The sequence below is a fragment of the Mauremys mutica genome, chromosome 2 (genome assembly GCF_020497125.1).
Source record: "Mauremys mutica isolate MM-2020 ecotype Southern chromosome 2, ASM2049712v1, whole genome shotgun sequence".
NCBI lineage: Eukaryota > Metazoa > Chordata > Testudines > Geoemydidae > Mauremys > Mauremys mutica.
In genome coordinates this window covers 18287862-18305081 of record NC_059073.1, presented here as the reverse complement: position 1 = coordinate 18305081, position 17220 = coordinate 18287862, and positions in this window count along the sequence as shown.

Genomic DNA, 17220 nt, shown 5'->3' with positions numbered 1-17220 from the left:
ATAATTAATGAATGTTTATAAACCACCATGAGACCATCAGATGGATGGCCCTATAAAAATGAAAAACATTAAATAATGATGAGTATTGCAATATGTTCCAGTCCTCTCTAGCTCTCTCTTGGTTGGGGGACGGACATGTTTTTTGCTTATTTCCATTGGCCAATTTCCATTTATTTCTGCCTCTTGCTCCTGTTCTCTTTGCGTGACAATTACATTAGAAAATGAAAGCTGATTTTTTGGGAGAGGGAAAACGGTGGTATTCTCAGAACACAATGTTTAAAAGTGCAAAAAAAAAAAAAAAAAGAGGTAGGAAAATGAGATCAAACTATTGCAATGAAACATTTTAGGCAGAAACTTTTTTCAAACTGCTCAAGTTATTATGCTGCAGTTCAAGGGCCTGATCAATGGAAAGACTCCTATTGACTTCAATGGCTTTGGGTCAGGTCCTAAGTGGAATTCAGGTCCCTAGAAGTGCTGGCACAGAAGAGCCTGCAAACTGTACAGAACAAAAGTACAGAGAGGGGCTGTCTCTGGAGCTCTGTCAAATAAATAGGATGAACAAAACCCTTACAGCCCAGCAAGGCTAAACGGCTCAAATGAGGACATACATTCCACATGCCTTCCCTTTGGAGTGAAGCTATCACGGGGTCTGAAAGGGTCTTTGTTTTTATAATTGGACTCAAGTATTTGGCTAATATGAAATCACAGCAATTGATTACATACGTTATATACCACTGGCGATGAGCTGGAATTTGCTCAAAGAATGTGGGTTGTTTAAATGATCATCTCTATTGCACTGTCGTACATAAAGCAGGAAAAGCTGCTGCCGGGGGAAAATGCTAATATGGGATCACTGGACTTTTTCACAAAATGAGCCATATCTGAAAAGAGAAGTATCCTGTGGGTACCTCTTCTCCTGTTCACAATCACAGCATCTTTGGGGCAACTAATTACATGGAAAAGAAATGCAGGAAAGTATTTACTATACACTTTTCTTTTTAATGAAGTTTAGCAGCTGGAGAGGAAAAAAGAGCTGGTACCATGGCCCCAGTACACCATGACACTTAATCATGTGCTTAATTTCAAATATGTGTTTAAGTCCCAGTGGTGCTCAAATACTATGGTGATCACTGTAGTACAAGAACTGGAATAAAATAGATTGCTATGGGCCCAGGGGGTAAGCAGGTCTTAAATGCTTTGCTGAATTGAGACCCATGTGACCATCTCTCTTCCAAAGACAACCAGGAAGTAATCCATACAAGACACAATGGGATCTTGATCAATGAGTGGGGTTCCTAGGTGCTACAGTAATACAAATAATAAATAACAACACTGGTGGTCCACAGACTACACTTTGGGAAGCTCTTACTATTCTTCTAGCAATTGATGCAGTACTTTGATTTCCTTTATTAGCAACTTTGCCCATAACTTCATAGTGTACATCACCATCTTAGATCAATAGTGGATCTTACTGCTTCTTATACTACCAATCAGCTGTTCAGGCTTGTTGTTCACCTTCAGAGTCACTCTGGATTTACAACCCTGTGATCAAATTCAGAATCTGGCCCTAATTTTTTCTTTGCCCATAGTGCTTTCCTAATAGAGACAAAGGCAGGGTCTCTGCCCCATGTAGTTCACAATCCTATGACTGATAGACAGAGAGAAGAGAGACAGTATATCACGCAAGTGGTCTCAGTGGTGATCAACAAGAAGTATAAATTCATATTGTTCTGCTGCTGTGCATTTGTAATATTTGAAGCAGGGATGCCCTGACAAGGTTAAAATGACCTACTATTCCACAGTCTCCTGTTGACACCCAAGTATTTTGCCTACACTTATTTTCTCGAGAACTTCAGTTAGAGAAAATACATAGGATAGACAAGATCTCAGCCCTTGCATTAATTTCTGTGACAATCAGAGTCCAAACACCCCAAGAGGAGAACAGGTTTAAACCTCCAAAATGAGCGACTGAACCAACTGATTGCATATTGTATTATTGTACTGTAAAAGTGTAATGAGTAAGGTCTTTAATGAACGTATGTATGGTTCTGAACTGAATAGTCATAAGATGTGTATACAGGTTTTGGTGATGTATGTATGTGTATAGTTACCATACATCTAGGCTTTCCTGCACATTGCCTCTTTCTTGATCCTCTGACCTTTATCCGGGCAGATTTTTCAAATAAGAGGCCATATCCAGGTTTTTTGTGGTTCTGAATGAGGCCCCACGTACCCCCTCCAGCACCTCCAGGTACTTCCTTCCAGTACACACACACACCCTTCTAGCATCCCCCCACCTGTACCCTCACCATCCAGCAGTGTCTTTTTCTTGTGAACCTCAGACATGGTAACCCTAAGTATGTGTATCTCTAGAAAACTGTAATTGTAACTATGGTGTGACCTCAACAGCTTGCCACAGGGCAGTTAGGCAATCCGTAGGAAGAGGGACTCTCTGACCAACCAGACAAGACTGGCTCCAAGCAACCTAGCCATTTTCCAGCCCAGGAAAAAACAATGGGAAACCCTCAATGCAAATGGAACAGCTTGAAAGAAAACCCCAGTCTTTGTAAACCAAAGTGGGAAAAACGCCCTCCTTTCTTAAATATCTACAGTGACTGAAGAACATAAGAAAAGAACATAAGAATGGCTCTACTGGGTCAGATCAAGGGTCCATCTAGCCCAGTATCCTGTCTTCCAACAGTGACCAGTGCCAGGTGCCCCAGAGGGAATGAACAGAACAGGTGATCATCAAGTGATCCATCCTCTGTCGCTCATTCCCAGCTTCTGGCAAACAGAAGTTAGGGACACCATTCCTGCCCATCCTGGCTAATAGTCATTGATGGACCTATCCTCCATGGATTTATCCAGTTCTTTTTTGAACCCTGTTATGGTCTTGGCCTTCACAACATCCTCTGGCAGGGAGTTCCATGGCTTGACTGTGCATTGTGTGAAGACTTTTATTTGTTTTAAACCTGCTGCCTATTAAACTGCAAACCCATTTTAAATGGAAGGGGTTTGAACTGAAGATTATCCTGAACTTGGGGGATAGTCTTGAACAGGGCTCGGCAACCTTTCAGAAGTGGTGTGCCGAGTCTTCATTTATTCACTCTCATTTAAGGTTTCGCGTGCCGGTAATACATTTTAACGTTTTTAGAAGGCCTCTTTCTATAAGTCTATAATATATAACTAAACTATTGTTATATGTAAAGTAAATAAGGTTTTTAAAATGTTTAAGAAGCTTAATTTAAAATTAAATTAAAATGCAGAGCCCCCTGGACCAGTGGCCAGGACCCAGGCAGTGTGAGTGCCACTGAAAATCAGCTCGTGTGCCACCTTCAGCAGCCGTGCCATAGGTTGCCTACCCCTGGTCTTGAAGGTGGGAGGTATCTGTGAATGCTAGTTCTCCCCTATAGCTAGGGAGTTATGCTGGCAAACTGTTCAAAGGTAATAGGTAACTTCTAGATTTTATCTAATATATTTTCTCGAAGTGTATAGCCTGAAATTGCATCTTTGTTTGTTTTCTGCACAACTTGTAGGTTTGCTTTTCCTCACTATTTCATCTTTCAGTCTGTGGTTTTTCTATTAAATAGCATTGCTCCAAGGTCTCTGGTGTGCAAACTGTGTGGGGTGTGTGTGTGTGTGTGTGTGCCAGCTGATAGCTGTGGGGGCAGGGTTGATGAATCAGAGGGGGGGAAAGTCCAAGTGTCTTGTATTTAAGAACTTGGGAAGGAGGGATTTGGGGAAACAGGACTGAACGGAAAGGCTGGTTGAGTCACCGTGCAAGGAGTAAATAGACTTGTGGAAGCCAGGGTGAGACTGTGCTTGTGGGCTGGCTACTGACCTCAGGGATGTGAGCTGCAGCAGCATAGCATTAAAGCACCCAAGGTTACAGGGCATTTCAAGAGGGCCATTTAGAAGGCTAAAACATGGCCAGTAATTATGTGTCTTGCATCAGAGCCAGTTTCCATGCAGCCACGAGGATCCAAACTGACTTGAATTCCATCTCTTAGCAATGTTTGGCTAACGCTTTAAGAGTGGCAGTGTGCCACGTATTCAATGATCCACCCACAACATCCCCAGCTTTGAGTGTAACACCCTCTGTTTCTTAGTACAAAACAGAGGTAGTTGCACCCTGACTGGAATTTGTTGCCCATTAATGGTACAAAGCTGACAAACGAGCCAATATTTCAGTGGCAAAAACACTTTGAAATATGTACATTTTTCATACACATTAATGTATCAAAACAGAACCTCAGTGGGGAAAACCTGGATAGCTGCAAAATTCTGCTGCACAAATTTGTCTCCTTGAAAGAAAGTCAGAGGACAGTAACAGAGTGGGGTTGTGGCCCCTTTACAGCGCTATGCAATGAGTTAGAGACACAATGCACTGCATTACGGCTCCTTCGAGCCACCTGGGGAGTGCAAAGGGCCCAGAAAGTAACAAGATTAGTTGCTTGTGTGAGCTGAGCTGGAGTGGTTGAGCTCCCTCCCAGCCGGCACAGAGCTGGCATATTTGGCTGATGTGTCATTGCCACTCATGTAGCCCCAGCAAAGGGGTCATTGGGTGAAGCACTCTGGCTATACACATTTTTAGGGACCGAAGCCAGCAACTGAGGTTATAAGTTGATAGCCCCCAGGATACCATAGCCTGCCTCCGTGCTCAGGGTGGTAAGATTCACCCTGTAACAGGCTCCCCAATAGCTCCCCCATGTCCTCCTACAACCTGATTTTATTTGTTGTGTGCAGGAAAAAGATGAGACGCTTCAGTGCAGCCTCACAGGCCAGATACGTTCTTGTTGACGTGCTGGCATGGAGGGTACAGCTGAGCGACCGCAGCACTGACCTTGTTAACCGCTGATGGGAAAAGGGATGGATAAACAAAGACTTCTTGCAGGCTCTGGTTTTTCACATCATACACAGGAAGTCCAAGGATGAAACAGGTTGTGAGCCAGATTATCTTCTCTGAGTGTAGGCTCAGCACAGCAAAGAGGAGGGGCTACACAGGAGCTAGTTACAGCTTCCTGGCTGCCTGCATCCCAGTGCAGCCAAGGGGCTCTTGTAACCAGGGCTGGCTTTAGGAAGTGCGGGGCCCGATTCGAATAGTTTTGATGGGGTCCCAGCAGGGATGACTCATCTGGAGGCGCTCTGGGTCTTTGCTCCAGGTCTTCCATGGCACTGAAGGACCCGCCACCAAAATGCCACCAAAGACCCGGAGCGAGTGAAGGACCCACCGCCGAAGACCTGGAGCGCCGCCGGGTGAATAAAAATTGAAAAGGCACCTAAGTTAGGCACTCTTCTTTAGGGCGTGGGGCCCAATTCGGGGGAATCGGCCTAAAGTCGGCCCTGCCTGTAACCTTCATCAGCTAGCTATGGTCCCCAACTTAGCCCAGATAAAGCATAGCGTGGGGTGTGGAGGAAGGTGAGCAGGAGGAAGGGTGGTCCAGCAGTTAAGGTGCTGGCCGAGGGCTGGGGCTGCCTGTGTTCAATTCCCTGCTCGGCTACAAGCTTCCTTTGTGACCTTGGGCAAGACATGTAGGGTGAAATCATAGCCCCCTTTGAAGTCAAGGGGATTTTTTTTGTCACTTTTGCCTCCCCTCCCCCTCAAACCGCTCAACCAACCAATCAATCAAAAAACACTGACTTCAACAGGGCCAGGATTTCACCCTCAGTCTCTCTGTGCCTCAAGTTCCCATCTGTAAGATGGGCTGAAAGCACGTTCCTACTGCTCAGGGGAGTTGTGAGGATATGTACATTAAAGATCATGAGGTGCTCAGATACCACAGGAATGGGGACCCCATAATTACCTAAAATAGACAGTCAAATGTGAACTCCTTCTGGTGAATTGCTCCTATTCCAATTAACTGACCAATAGCCCCGCGGCACATTGTTTTTATCTTGTTTCTGTCTTTAGATGACTGTTAAGGGCCAGATTCTCAGCTGGTGTAAATCAATATAGCCCTATTGAGTTCAGACAAAGATCTGGCCCTGTTTGTCTACCTCTCTATTCACTGTTCAGCCCCATGGAAATTCACAAGTCATCTCTGAATTTGAGCAGACTCACTCCTTCTCTCATCCTGCTGGAAAAAGCTTTTCTAGCACTAGTGATTAAACAGGCACAATTCACTTTAATAACCATACGTTGCCCTCTAGCCACAATCAATATAGCCTTAAAGGTGACATATTTTAGAACAGCTTCGGTGGTTGGAAAAGCGGCTCAGATAATCAAACACATCTGATCACGTCCCTCTCTCAAATGAAAAGCCAAAGTGGCTTTGCTACGCAAGTAGTTTTGGAAACCAGATTCTATTAAATGTGCTATATGTGAGCTTAATGATTTATGATCGATGGAGCAAACACCCAGAAAGAATGGCATAATAATAAGGCCGAGTGGCCAGCAGACTGGAGCAGACTTTTTGAAGTAAAGGAGCACAGTTAGCTTTCAAAAATAAACAAGACTATTAAATACGAACCGGACAGAAACTTTAATTATTTCTAACTAGAGCAGCAGAGCAAACAAATGACTTAACATTACCAATAGGAAACCCATTCGGTATCATTTAGCCATACATTAATGTGAGTAGCAGGTGTGTGGCGAAAGCCCAGGCATTGCTTTAAAAATCTCAACCCATCTCCGCACCTTTGTCTCACTGGCACTTACCGGGCCAAATCCTAAGAGCAGCGGCAGCTTCTATTGACTTCAATGTGAACGTCAGGCTCCTAGCCGCTGTGAAAACCAGGCCTCATTGCTCTATGTGGGAGTCAAGTTTGAAAGCGTTAGCCTGAATGTTCAGTTGGTTACCGTAGGGTGGAGGGTTATGAATCTGAACAGATCTATTTTCATTTATTTGAAAAAAAAGTAATAATTCAGTGAAAAAAGGGGGATTGTCGGATTTCAACATCCCCCTTCACTGAAGGGTAGCCAAGCCTAACAGGACTGTGCTCACAAATATAGCATAAGCATCCACAAAAAGCAAGATTGCATCAGTCTAGGGACCCTGTGCTGCACAGGGATCTACCACCGTGGAGTTGCAGGCCTTTTGATTTCACTGGGATTGCCGGTGGGTATGGGGGTCAGTATGTGTAGGTTCTTTTGCAGGATCAAGCTCACAGAAAGGAAGACAAGGGAAATGAATAGCACCCTGCTGGAAGGTGTCTCATGTTCAGTTACAATAAGGTAACAAGGTGTTGGTAGTAACACATGTTACGTCTACACAGAGATAAAGGCCCCCCGGCTGCCCCAGGTCAGCTGACTTGGGCTTGCGGGGCTCAGGCTGCAGGGCTAAAAATGCTGTGTAGATGTTTGCGCTTGGGCTGGAGCCCAAGCTCTGGGACCCTCCATTTTTGCTGGGTCCCAGATCTAGGGCTCTAGCCCGAGCCCGAATGTCTACACTACAATTTTTCAGCCCCAGAGCCTGAACCCCAGAGCCTGAGTCAGCTGACCCAAGCCAGCCACGGGTTTTTTATCCTTGTATACGCACAAAGGTCTGGATCCAAACTCCTTCCAGCTCAGCTGGAATTTGGCTCCATACCCAAACCCACTCCAACGTTGCAGCTCAGGCCCATTTCTAATGCAAGGAAAAGTTCGTATATCATTTGTTTTTACACAGGCAGGAGCCTTTTACCTCTGCACTCCTTTGTTTTTGTGGGCTTCATCTTTAGGCCCTTAATAGTATAATGACATAATATTTTTTTTGTGGGTTTTCTTTCTGTACCGGCTACTCCGCTCCTTAACGAGGCGAATAAAAGAGAATGTTTACTTTGAAATGCTACCTGCACTAAGGTCTGTAAGAAAGCTCCGCACAACAGCTGTGGACTCTAATTGACTGCAACTGCAGTCTGTCTTCTCCGCCTCAGTTACATTTCTTTTCCATATGCTAACTCCTTTTTAGCTTAATTTTCCCATTACCCAGCAGTAACATTGAGTAACTGTTGGGCTTCATTCAAATGCAAATTAACATCCCCTTCTGCCCATTAGCTCTGCTGTTTCTTGTCTAGCCAAAGCAGCTCCACTTCACTGGAAACAAGCGAGGAGCCTGATTCAGTGGTCAGACAGAGGGGCCCTGTCTAGAACACAACTGCTGTGCATCCCAGAGAGGCGCTACAAAACAGCAGCCTATAGACAGGAAAAGTCCTTCCTCAAGGCACTTCCTGTCAAACTAAGCCCCAGCCTCCAACAGTTCAGCATATGGTGAAGCCTTCTTGAACTCCAGTGCTTGACATACATTATTCACACAATGCCTGTGCTGTGCTCCGGGTTTGAAATATACGGTGGGTTGACATCAGGGAACGTTTAAACATGACAAGGGGGAGAAGAAAAAAGAGAACTGTAAACAGCTAAACCCATGTGGAATTCAGTTACTCAGTTCAATGGCAGATTAAGGAATCTCTTAAGTGAATCAGCTTGATACAACTGCAGGGGAGGTTAGCTCAGTGGCTTGAGCGCTGGCCTGCTAAACCCAGGGTTATGAGTTCAATTCTTGAAGAGACCATTTAGGGAACCAGGGTAAAATGCTGCCTGGGGTTTAGTCCTGCTTCGAGTAGGGGGTGGGACTAGATGACCTTCTGAGGTCCCTCCCAACCCTAAGATTCTGTGAAACCCAAAAAAGATGAAGGGATGCAAAAGGACAAAGAAGCAAAATATATAGACAGCTCCCTGCCTGTGGGGAAAAGACTGTGTTTTCCATAATTACTTAAGACTGGAAGTAGGGACTCATTAAGGGGAAATCATGGTGTTATTCTTCCAAGCTCCAACCACAAAATAAGCTCCAAGTCACCAAATGAGACACCACTCACAGTAGATTGTACAGATGTTCCAAAATCTTCCTATCATTTAAAAGGCACTTCTCATTGAAAAGCACCTTTAGATGAAAATACTTTGACCATCTCTGGATAGGACACTCCTGCCAGTCTGCCCTGGTCAAAAGGCAGGCAGTTGTCCTCTGCATTGGCTGAACCCTCTGGCTGGTCTTCCGCAGTAGCTCTTTGAAAGGCAGCGCCTTGAGATAACGGAGCCATGCACAACCACAGTAAAGTTTGTATCTGAGAAGAAAGGATACAGTCTCTTGGCCAGCTAAAGATGGTGTGATGCAATGTTACAAACATTATATGGGTCTCACCCTTACTTAGTCACCTCTGCCAGAACCCAATAAAACGTGTAGGGGTAGAAAGTGGTGGGTGTTTGTGCAAAGGGTGGAGGGAGATGTATGCTATTCACCCGATAAATGAACTTTCCGGGAATGCAGATTCCAAAGGGTCGAGAGCTTTAGGTGACACCAGCTGGTACTTGTAAGAGATAGGAAGGGAACAGTAGATAATAACTGATTGGGCAGGCACATGGGCTGATAAGGCTCTCTGGGGATGCACTCTAGAGGGACATTTTGTGCCTGTTTTCTAGCAATGCTGTAGCTGTTTTCACAATAAAGATGCAGAGGGCAGGGGGAAGAAGCATTCCTTACTGAGTTTGCCTCCTCCAAAATACCAGACACGGAACAAATAAGCCGTGCTCACTAGATCCAAGACTCCTACATACCACAGGGCTGCCAGATTTAATTTTGCATAGAGGTAATTGCAATTCTAACCATTCCTGCAGTGAAGGGGGCTCCTTGTGAATCCTCTAAAGCATCTCTTGTTGCCATTCATAATCCCTTGCTTTCTTTTACTCACTTCCTCCTCGGACAAGCAGTCACTCTGTGACCTGCCACAGGGTTATCCGCTAGAGTTATTGATTGTGCAGGCTTAGAACTCACACATCTTCTCTGCCCCACATCTATCTCCACAGGGACTGATCAGCTCTCATCAAGTCAGGCTTCTGACTAGAGGACCGTAAGAGGAGCGTGACAGAGCAGTAAATATTAACAATGTGGTAGTGCCCAAAGCCCTCAGTTGGGATCAGGGCCTTGTTGCGCTGAGACCTAGACAATGCTCTGAACTCGCTCTTGGACTGCAGCTGTCAATGGAACTGGTGCCAACTGCAAACCCATTTAGGGCCAGATTGTGACGGTGACATACGTGGCCACGCCTGGGACTAGGAGAGTTTAAAGTGACCTCAGCTCCCTGCATAGCTGCTCAGGATCTACCTGGAGCAGGGAGGAGAACAGGGGCTGTGCCCGATACTGCCTCCTGCAAGCAAGCAGGTAGGGTGGGAGCAGGGGATATGTAGATCCAGGCTACCTCTCATCATCCATGGACACAAGAGCGTGGTGGGCAGTGTGCTCTTCCCGGTAAATTGTTAATGCAGCATTATCCCGATCTTCAGCTTCTACAAAACAGGAGGCCGAGGAAATTGTGACTCAGAAAGGTCTGAGTGACTGTTCCTTCCTAGAGCTCCTCCTGGCGCCCCACAGCGACAAGCCATGGCAGGGCGACATGCAGGGGGCAGGTATCACTGAAGTCCCATTTAAACCCCATTTTGAGGACTTGCTTGGGTGCCTAAGCCTGTTACTGGCCCTCTGCAAAGGGATGTATTTCACCTGGCAGACCATTAGTGCTGCGATCTGTTACACAGGGCGAAAGGCACCACCCTCACCTGCTCACATGCTATACAAAGCTAGAGCCTTGCACAGTGTGGAAATGAGGAAGTAAAGCTTTCTGGCTTCAGAGAACTAGCTCCTTGATTATGCCTCTTCTTTAATTCAATTTTTCTTTCTTTAATTCTTATTACAAGTTAAGCTGCTGGCTTGGCTGTGGGCCAGCACAGTTCGTGGTTTGAAAAGCTACCTCAGCAAGCTAAACGTCCATTTTTTCCCCTTGGATTAAAATGGAAACATTAATAATAACTTTGATTTCCTCTCTTTGGTAGAAAAGAAATTGAATGATAACAATTAATTGGAAAGGGGGCTGGATAATTTAAGGCCCAAATGTGCTGTCGTTACCCCCAGGGAGGAGTACCCGACCGTGTGAATCATCTAATTCAATGGGAGTAATCACAGGCCAAGGTGCTACTCGATGTACGAGGGGCAGAAGTGGGCCTTAAATTATTCAGGCCTCTTTTCAATCCATCATTAGTGGCTATGAATAGTGACATTCGGAGCGGTGCAGTTTAAGAAGATGGTGTGGATGATTAAATCTCCTCCTTCATGTGTTAGCTGATCACTGCAGGAGGGAGGAAGAAATGTAGAGCAATGAACATCTGGGGAATAGTGCTTTCTTCTGATGCACTGGAGTTGTATGGCCATATCTGAATGCAGGATGCCAGCCTAGACAGAACAAGGAGTAATGGTCTCATGTTGCAGTGGGGGAGGTTTAGGTTGGATATTAGGAAAAACTTTTTTGCTAGGAGGGTGGTGAAGCACTGGAATGGGTTACCTAAGGAGTGGTGGAATCTCCATCCTTAGAGGTTTTTAAGGCCCAGCTTGATAGAGCCCTGGCTGGGATGGGGTTGGTCCTGCTTTGAGCAGGGGGTTGGACTAGATGACCTCCTGAGGTCCCTTCCAACCCTGATATTCTATGATTCTAGTGGTCTAGCAGGGGAAGCCACAATTCTATGTTCCTAGTGCTATTCACACTAGCTTGGTCAATTACATAAGGAATCCAATCAAGGGGCAGAAAAACATCACATGACTTTTTGTAACAAACCAATACAGCACTAATGTCAAATTAAAAAGTGTGAATATATGCAACAACCTATTCAAAACATTATGCAGCTCAAGAATGAATAGATAAAGAAATGTACCCATCATTTTGAATAATGAGGGAATAGGAAAATGCAGCAACCTGTTTCTGAACAGAAAAAAGGCATAATTTCTTGAATAAATTATTCACTCCACTCTAGAAAACACCCCTCCCCCCAGTTCATAGTAGACAAAAGAACAAACAGCTATTGAGATTTACCATTTCTGAATCATTTAGGATGTAGCTCATATCCTCACATAGAATTTCTCAAGCATAAGAATTCCTCTTTTGCAGCGCAAAATAACAAAAGTGTGTGCCTAGACATCGCTGAAATACAACCACCTGTGAGACGGAACCATGCGGATGGCCCACTTCACAGACTTTTTGACCAACGATGCTAAGACAATCCTCTGCTTTTTCGGACTGTGAAGAGGTCTTTAATATACCCAGATCATCCATTTTTTAAGATCCCATCTGCAGAATTCACACACACAGTAAACTGCTTGGTACTTAGTTTATTTATTTACCTTGGAAGGATGAAGGGCAGAGTTAACCCCTCCCCGGAACTGGATATGTGGTATCAGGGAGGGAAAGTATTGGAAGATTACAAGATGTTTAAACCACATCTTCTGGCCGAATGTGTGTGAAGATAATCCAACAGTGACTGAAAGAAATCAAATGAAAATTATGTAACAGATTGACTTTCATCAGAGTATTGACAACCACATTACACAGTCTGAAAGCACACAGAACAGCTTCTTGTCCAGCTAGCCTTTCTTATCTCTTTTAAATAGCCTCAAAACGCGAGAGATGCCATGACTTGGTTGCAAGCTTTGAAATTGCCCAAACAAGCTCACCAAAGTCATTTACAAAGGCTTGCAAACGGAGGCCAAAAGGAAATGCCAATGTAATATGAGGCACTCAGAAATTCAAAACAGCTGAAAACCTGGGAGGGATATGAGATCATGGCATGTAAGTACAATACGTCAGCTGCAGAGATGGAAGCATGCACGTGAACAGAGCTAGAGCACAAGCTTTTGGAACATATTTCACAGTATGTGTATCTATTTATCAATCTTGTTTTTTCAGTTTATAGCATGCTCCCACCAGTGAGCTGTATGGGCATTTACAATGAAACTTTACAAATACATAGTAGCATAGCAACTGCCACATTGCATTAGCGCTGAGGTCCAGTATCCTGACAGTGGCCAGCACCAGATGCTTCAGAGGAAGGGGGCAAGAAATGCCATAGTGGACACTAATGGAATAATAGGCCAAAGGGAAGGTTTCTTCCTAATGGCCAGTGATTGACTCAGTGAAAGCAATGACCACAGCAAAGGGAATTGGCAGCAGCAACAGCCCTGCTATTACTGTAGAGACCAAACTACAGAGGAACAAACAGTGAGCTGAGAGAGATACCAGGGCCCTATTCTCCCACTGCAGGATATAAATAACTCCTATTGAAATCAACGACATTTATTCATATCCTGCAGTAATAGAATAGAACCCCCACGTCTTCTTTCTTAGTGGTGATGCTGCCGGTAGATCAGTGAAGGAAAAGTATTTATGTGTGAGTGTGTGTGAGAGAGAGGGAGAAACTCCTTTTATTTCCATCCATAGTACTTTATTGGCATGACAAGCTATACAAGTGTTGCCAATGCGTGAAAGAGACAGAAGCCGCAGGTCTCTGTGAGAAATAGATACAGAACATCAAGCATGTGCCCAGAATAAGGCTTGACGGGGTTTTTGCAGTTTTATCTCTTGTGGCCACATGTCATTATTGTCTGTCCCTGAGTTGCTGGCAGGTCGCTCCATAGCATGATGCCATCTCTGCCCCACCCCCTCCTTTCTGACTTCCAGGTTTATATGCTATTTTTCTTCACTGCTTTTTCATGGAGAATTTTTATCCTGGCTGATAATGTAAGGAACTGTCTTTCTTGGGCTCCCTTGTGGTTTGGATTTTGGAGTGGAAAATGTCTCTCCATTTCAATTTCTTCCATCATGTTGGTTTCACAGTTGACCCTTTTCCAGGTTCCAGCTCTAGCTTATGGACACTGCATCTGTGTAGGGGAAAAGTCTGCTAAAGTTTTGTGCATATCACTGTGGAGGTGAGGTAGCCTGCCCATGTGAGGAGAGTAGCTTAAGTGCATCTATATTTGCAAATTATGTGCAGATAATGCATCGCTCCGACGTGTACTTGAGTTATATGTCTAATGGTGCAAATTGGTACATTTTAGGGAGACAAAGCATCCCATGCAGCTACATGGTCTTTTATTCCCTGCATTTGTCTACAGCAGTAGCAGCAGCAATTCTGATGGTGATTCAGACCCTGAACCCCAAGCATTCTGAACCTGAGACTGAAGTACTGATTCCGTTACTTCCTTCCTGCTTCAAGCCACCTTTGTGTTCCCCATATTCTGGGGGAATGCAGGGCCCTGCCTATTCCCCAGTGTAAGTCAGAACAGCATCAAGGCTGCTCTGATTTTTATGGCCCTTGAGGGGCCCTGGGAACCAAAGAGTACATAAGAACGGCCATACTGGGTCAGAACAAAGGTCCATCAAGCCCAGTATCCTGTCCTCTGACAGTGGACAACGGCAAGTGCTCCAAAGGGAATCAACAGACAGGTTATCATCAAGTGATCCATCCCCGTCTCCCATTCCCAGCTTCTGGCAAACAGAGGCTAGGGACACCATTCCTGCCCATCCTGGGCAATAGCCATTGATGAACCTATCTTCCAAGAATCTATCTACCTGCCTTTTGAACCCTGTTATAGTATTGGCCTTCACAATATCCTCTGACAAAGAGTTCCAGAGGTTGGCAGTGCGTTGTGTGAGAAAATACTTCCTTGTGTTTCTTTTAAACCTGCTACCTATTAATTTCATTTGGTGTCCCCTTGTTCTTGTATTATGAGAATGAGAAAATAACACTTCCTTATTTACTTTCTCTATACCAGTCATTATATTATAGACCTCTATCCTATCCTCCCTTAGTCACCTCTTTTCCAAGCTGAAAAGTCCCAGTCATATTAATCTCTCCTCATACAGAAGCCGTTCTATACCCCTAATCATTTTTTGTTGCCCTTTTCTGAACCTTTTCCAATTCCAATATATTTTTTGAGATGGGGTGACCACATCTGCACGCAGTATGTATTTATATAGAGACAATATGATATTTTCTGTCTTATTAGGTATCCCTTTCTTGATGATTCCCAACATTCTGTTGGCTTTCTTGACTGCCGCTGCACCTTGAGTGGATGTTTTCAGAGAACTATCCACAATGACTCCAAGATCTCTTTCTTGAGTGGTAACAGCTAATTTAGACTCCATCATTGTAGATGTATAGTTAAGATTATGTTTTCCAATGTTCATTACTTTGCATTTATCAACATTAAATTTCATCTGCCATTTTGTTGCCCAGTCACCCAGTTTTGTGAGATCCTTTTGTAGTAAGAATAGTGAGTGCACTTAATCCACATCCTATACTGTAGGAACTAAGAGCAGGGCCAGCATAGAGTCCTTGTGCCAGCTTTGCACTAGCTGGAGGAAGCACTCTGCACTGTGGGTAGTCGCGTGGGGAGTGGGAGGGTCTGGGTATACTCACTTTAAAGTCCCTTTGTACTGCCAGAGTGGCATAAAGGTCTTTTGAATAAGAGGGACTCAGGCCTGTGGGTATCTAACTTAACTATAAGTGAATCTGTGAGAAAATGAGGATAACCTGCTCCCAAAAGTGATATATGAGAATGTGTGCAAAACATATGCTAAACACTTGAGAGAGTTGCACAGCTCTGTGGCTTGTTTGCTAAAAAGCATCTTACTAAAGTGTCAGCAGCAGTATCTGAAAGCAGCCTATTCTTTGCTTCCCTGTGGTTTAGTAAAGACCACGAAACCACCAACGTGTTATCTGAACTAACAGGTCAGAACACTGTGTGATTTCTCTTCTTCATTTAATTACCGTATGCCGCAAGGCCAGAGTTGTAAGCAAGCAAGCAGAGCAATTCCCGTGTGTGATGCTTTGTGTGTGTGTGTGTGTATGTATGTATAGATAGATATAGATATCTAAATATATACACACACACACATAATAGTCTGAAGTTGTTTCCTGTTCATAATTTTCTTAAGACTGTCACTAAGAAGCTTTAGGCAGAGACTCACCGAAGAGACTGTTACATTTTCCATACACAAAGAGCAAACCTACATCTCTTGTTATTTTCTTTCCTGATGCTTTGTTTTGTTGTTTACCCCAAGGCACAGGTTTCAATGTCATCATTAAAAACCTTCAACCATACAATATTTACAGGTATCTTTGGGGTCCAGCTCTCACCTTAGTTCACTCTCCATAATGTCTGCTGCACAGAACTTGAAATTTGAACTGTTTTGATGGAAGAAAAGGGACACATTTTCCCCAAAAGACATGTCCCCCCTCCTTTTTTATTTTTGACTGCTGGCTCCGGCTGGAGAGGAGAGCTAATGACTGGCCTGGAGCCTATCGGTGTAGTCCCAAAGTGTGCAGGGCTGATTCAGAAAAAGGAGACCAGGAAATTCACTGTTATTTTACTCTTTGATTGCTATATTTTCTTGTGTAATGGGGCCCTGATCTTTGACTGGTGCCTTTATGGCCTCCCTAACCTTTCAGGCAGGAAAGGGGTTCATTCTCTGCAAAGGGAACCAGAGAGAGGAACTGCTCTGTCCTGGAGAGTCTGCTAACCCTCACTGGGCTAATCTGGAGTTTAAGGAGAAGAGGAAGTAATTTGGGGGTCTCCTTGAAGAAAGGAGGAAGTGTCCTGTCTCTTGTGCTTCCCAGTTCAAGCTGGCCACAAAGCTGGTGGCTCCCAGATCCAATCCTGGCAGAGGCTGTGAAGTGACTGGGAGAATGGCTGCAGTCACCCCTGAGGAATGTGCTTCTCCGTGTCCTCGCAACCTAGGGAGATAAGAAGGAAGACCCCCTGACCAGACCTAACCATGGAGCCCCAGGGACATGGAAATGATAGCTTTGTCCACTCCTGGGAACTTGGGTTTTTAAACTGAGGAGACAATAGAGCCAGACTGAGCCCTGGCCAGGTGGTGTAGGGGAACCAAATGTCCCTTGCCAGAGGATGACACCTCTCTCCAGAGAATTTTAGCTGAATTGTCTGACTGAAGTGAGCCTGCTGGATTTGGCAAGGCACTCTCTCTCTGAAGCCAAGTGGAGGGAAATCTTGTTTCACTTTTGTAGAAACTGATCAGAGGAGGTGACTGCAGGAAGCCAGTGACTTAAAAACACAGTGCTCTATTTTACCTTGGGTATCTTTCCTTTGATTTCTGGGGCCTGCTGCCTCCCATGCATTTTAAAAATTCAGTTGGTATTCTATTGTTTAACAGTGCGATTAAAACTGAGATTAATCACGATTCATTTTCAAATACATTGATTTCAATTACAACACAGAATACAAAGTGTACAGTGCTCACTTTCTATTATTATTTTAATTACAAATATTTGCACTGTAAAAATGATAACCAAAATAAATACTATTTTTCAATTCAAAGCAAATGTAATTTTAGGTTGCATTAACAGAAGTATAGCATGCAAGTCAGGGTGGGTAGTATGGTAGTACTAATCTACTTGGCGCTGGT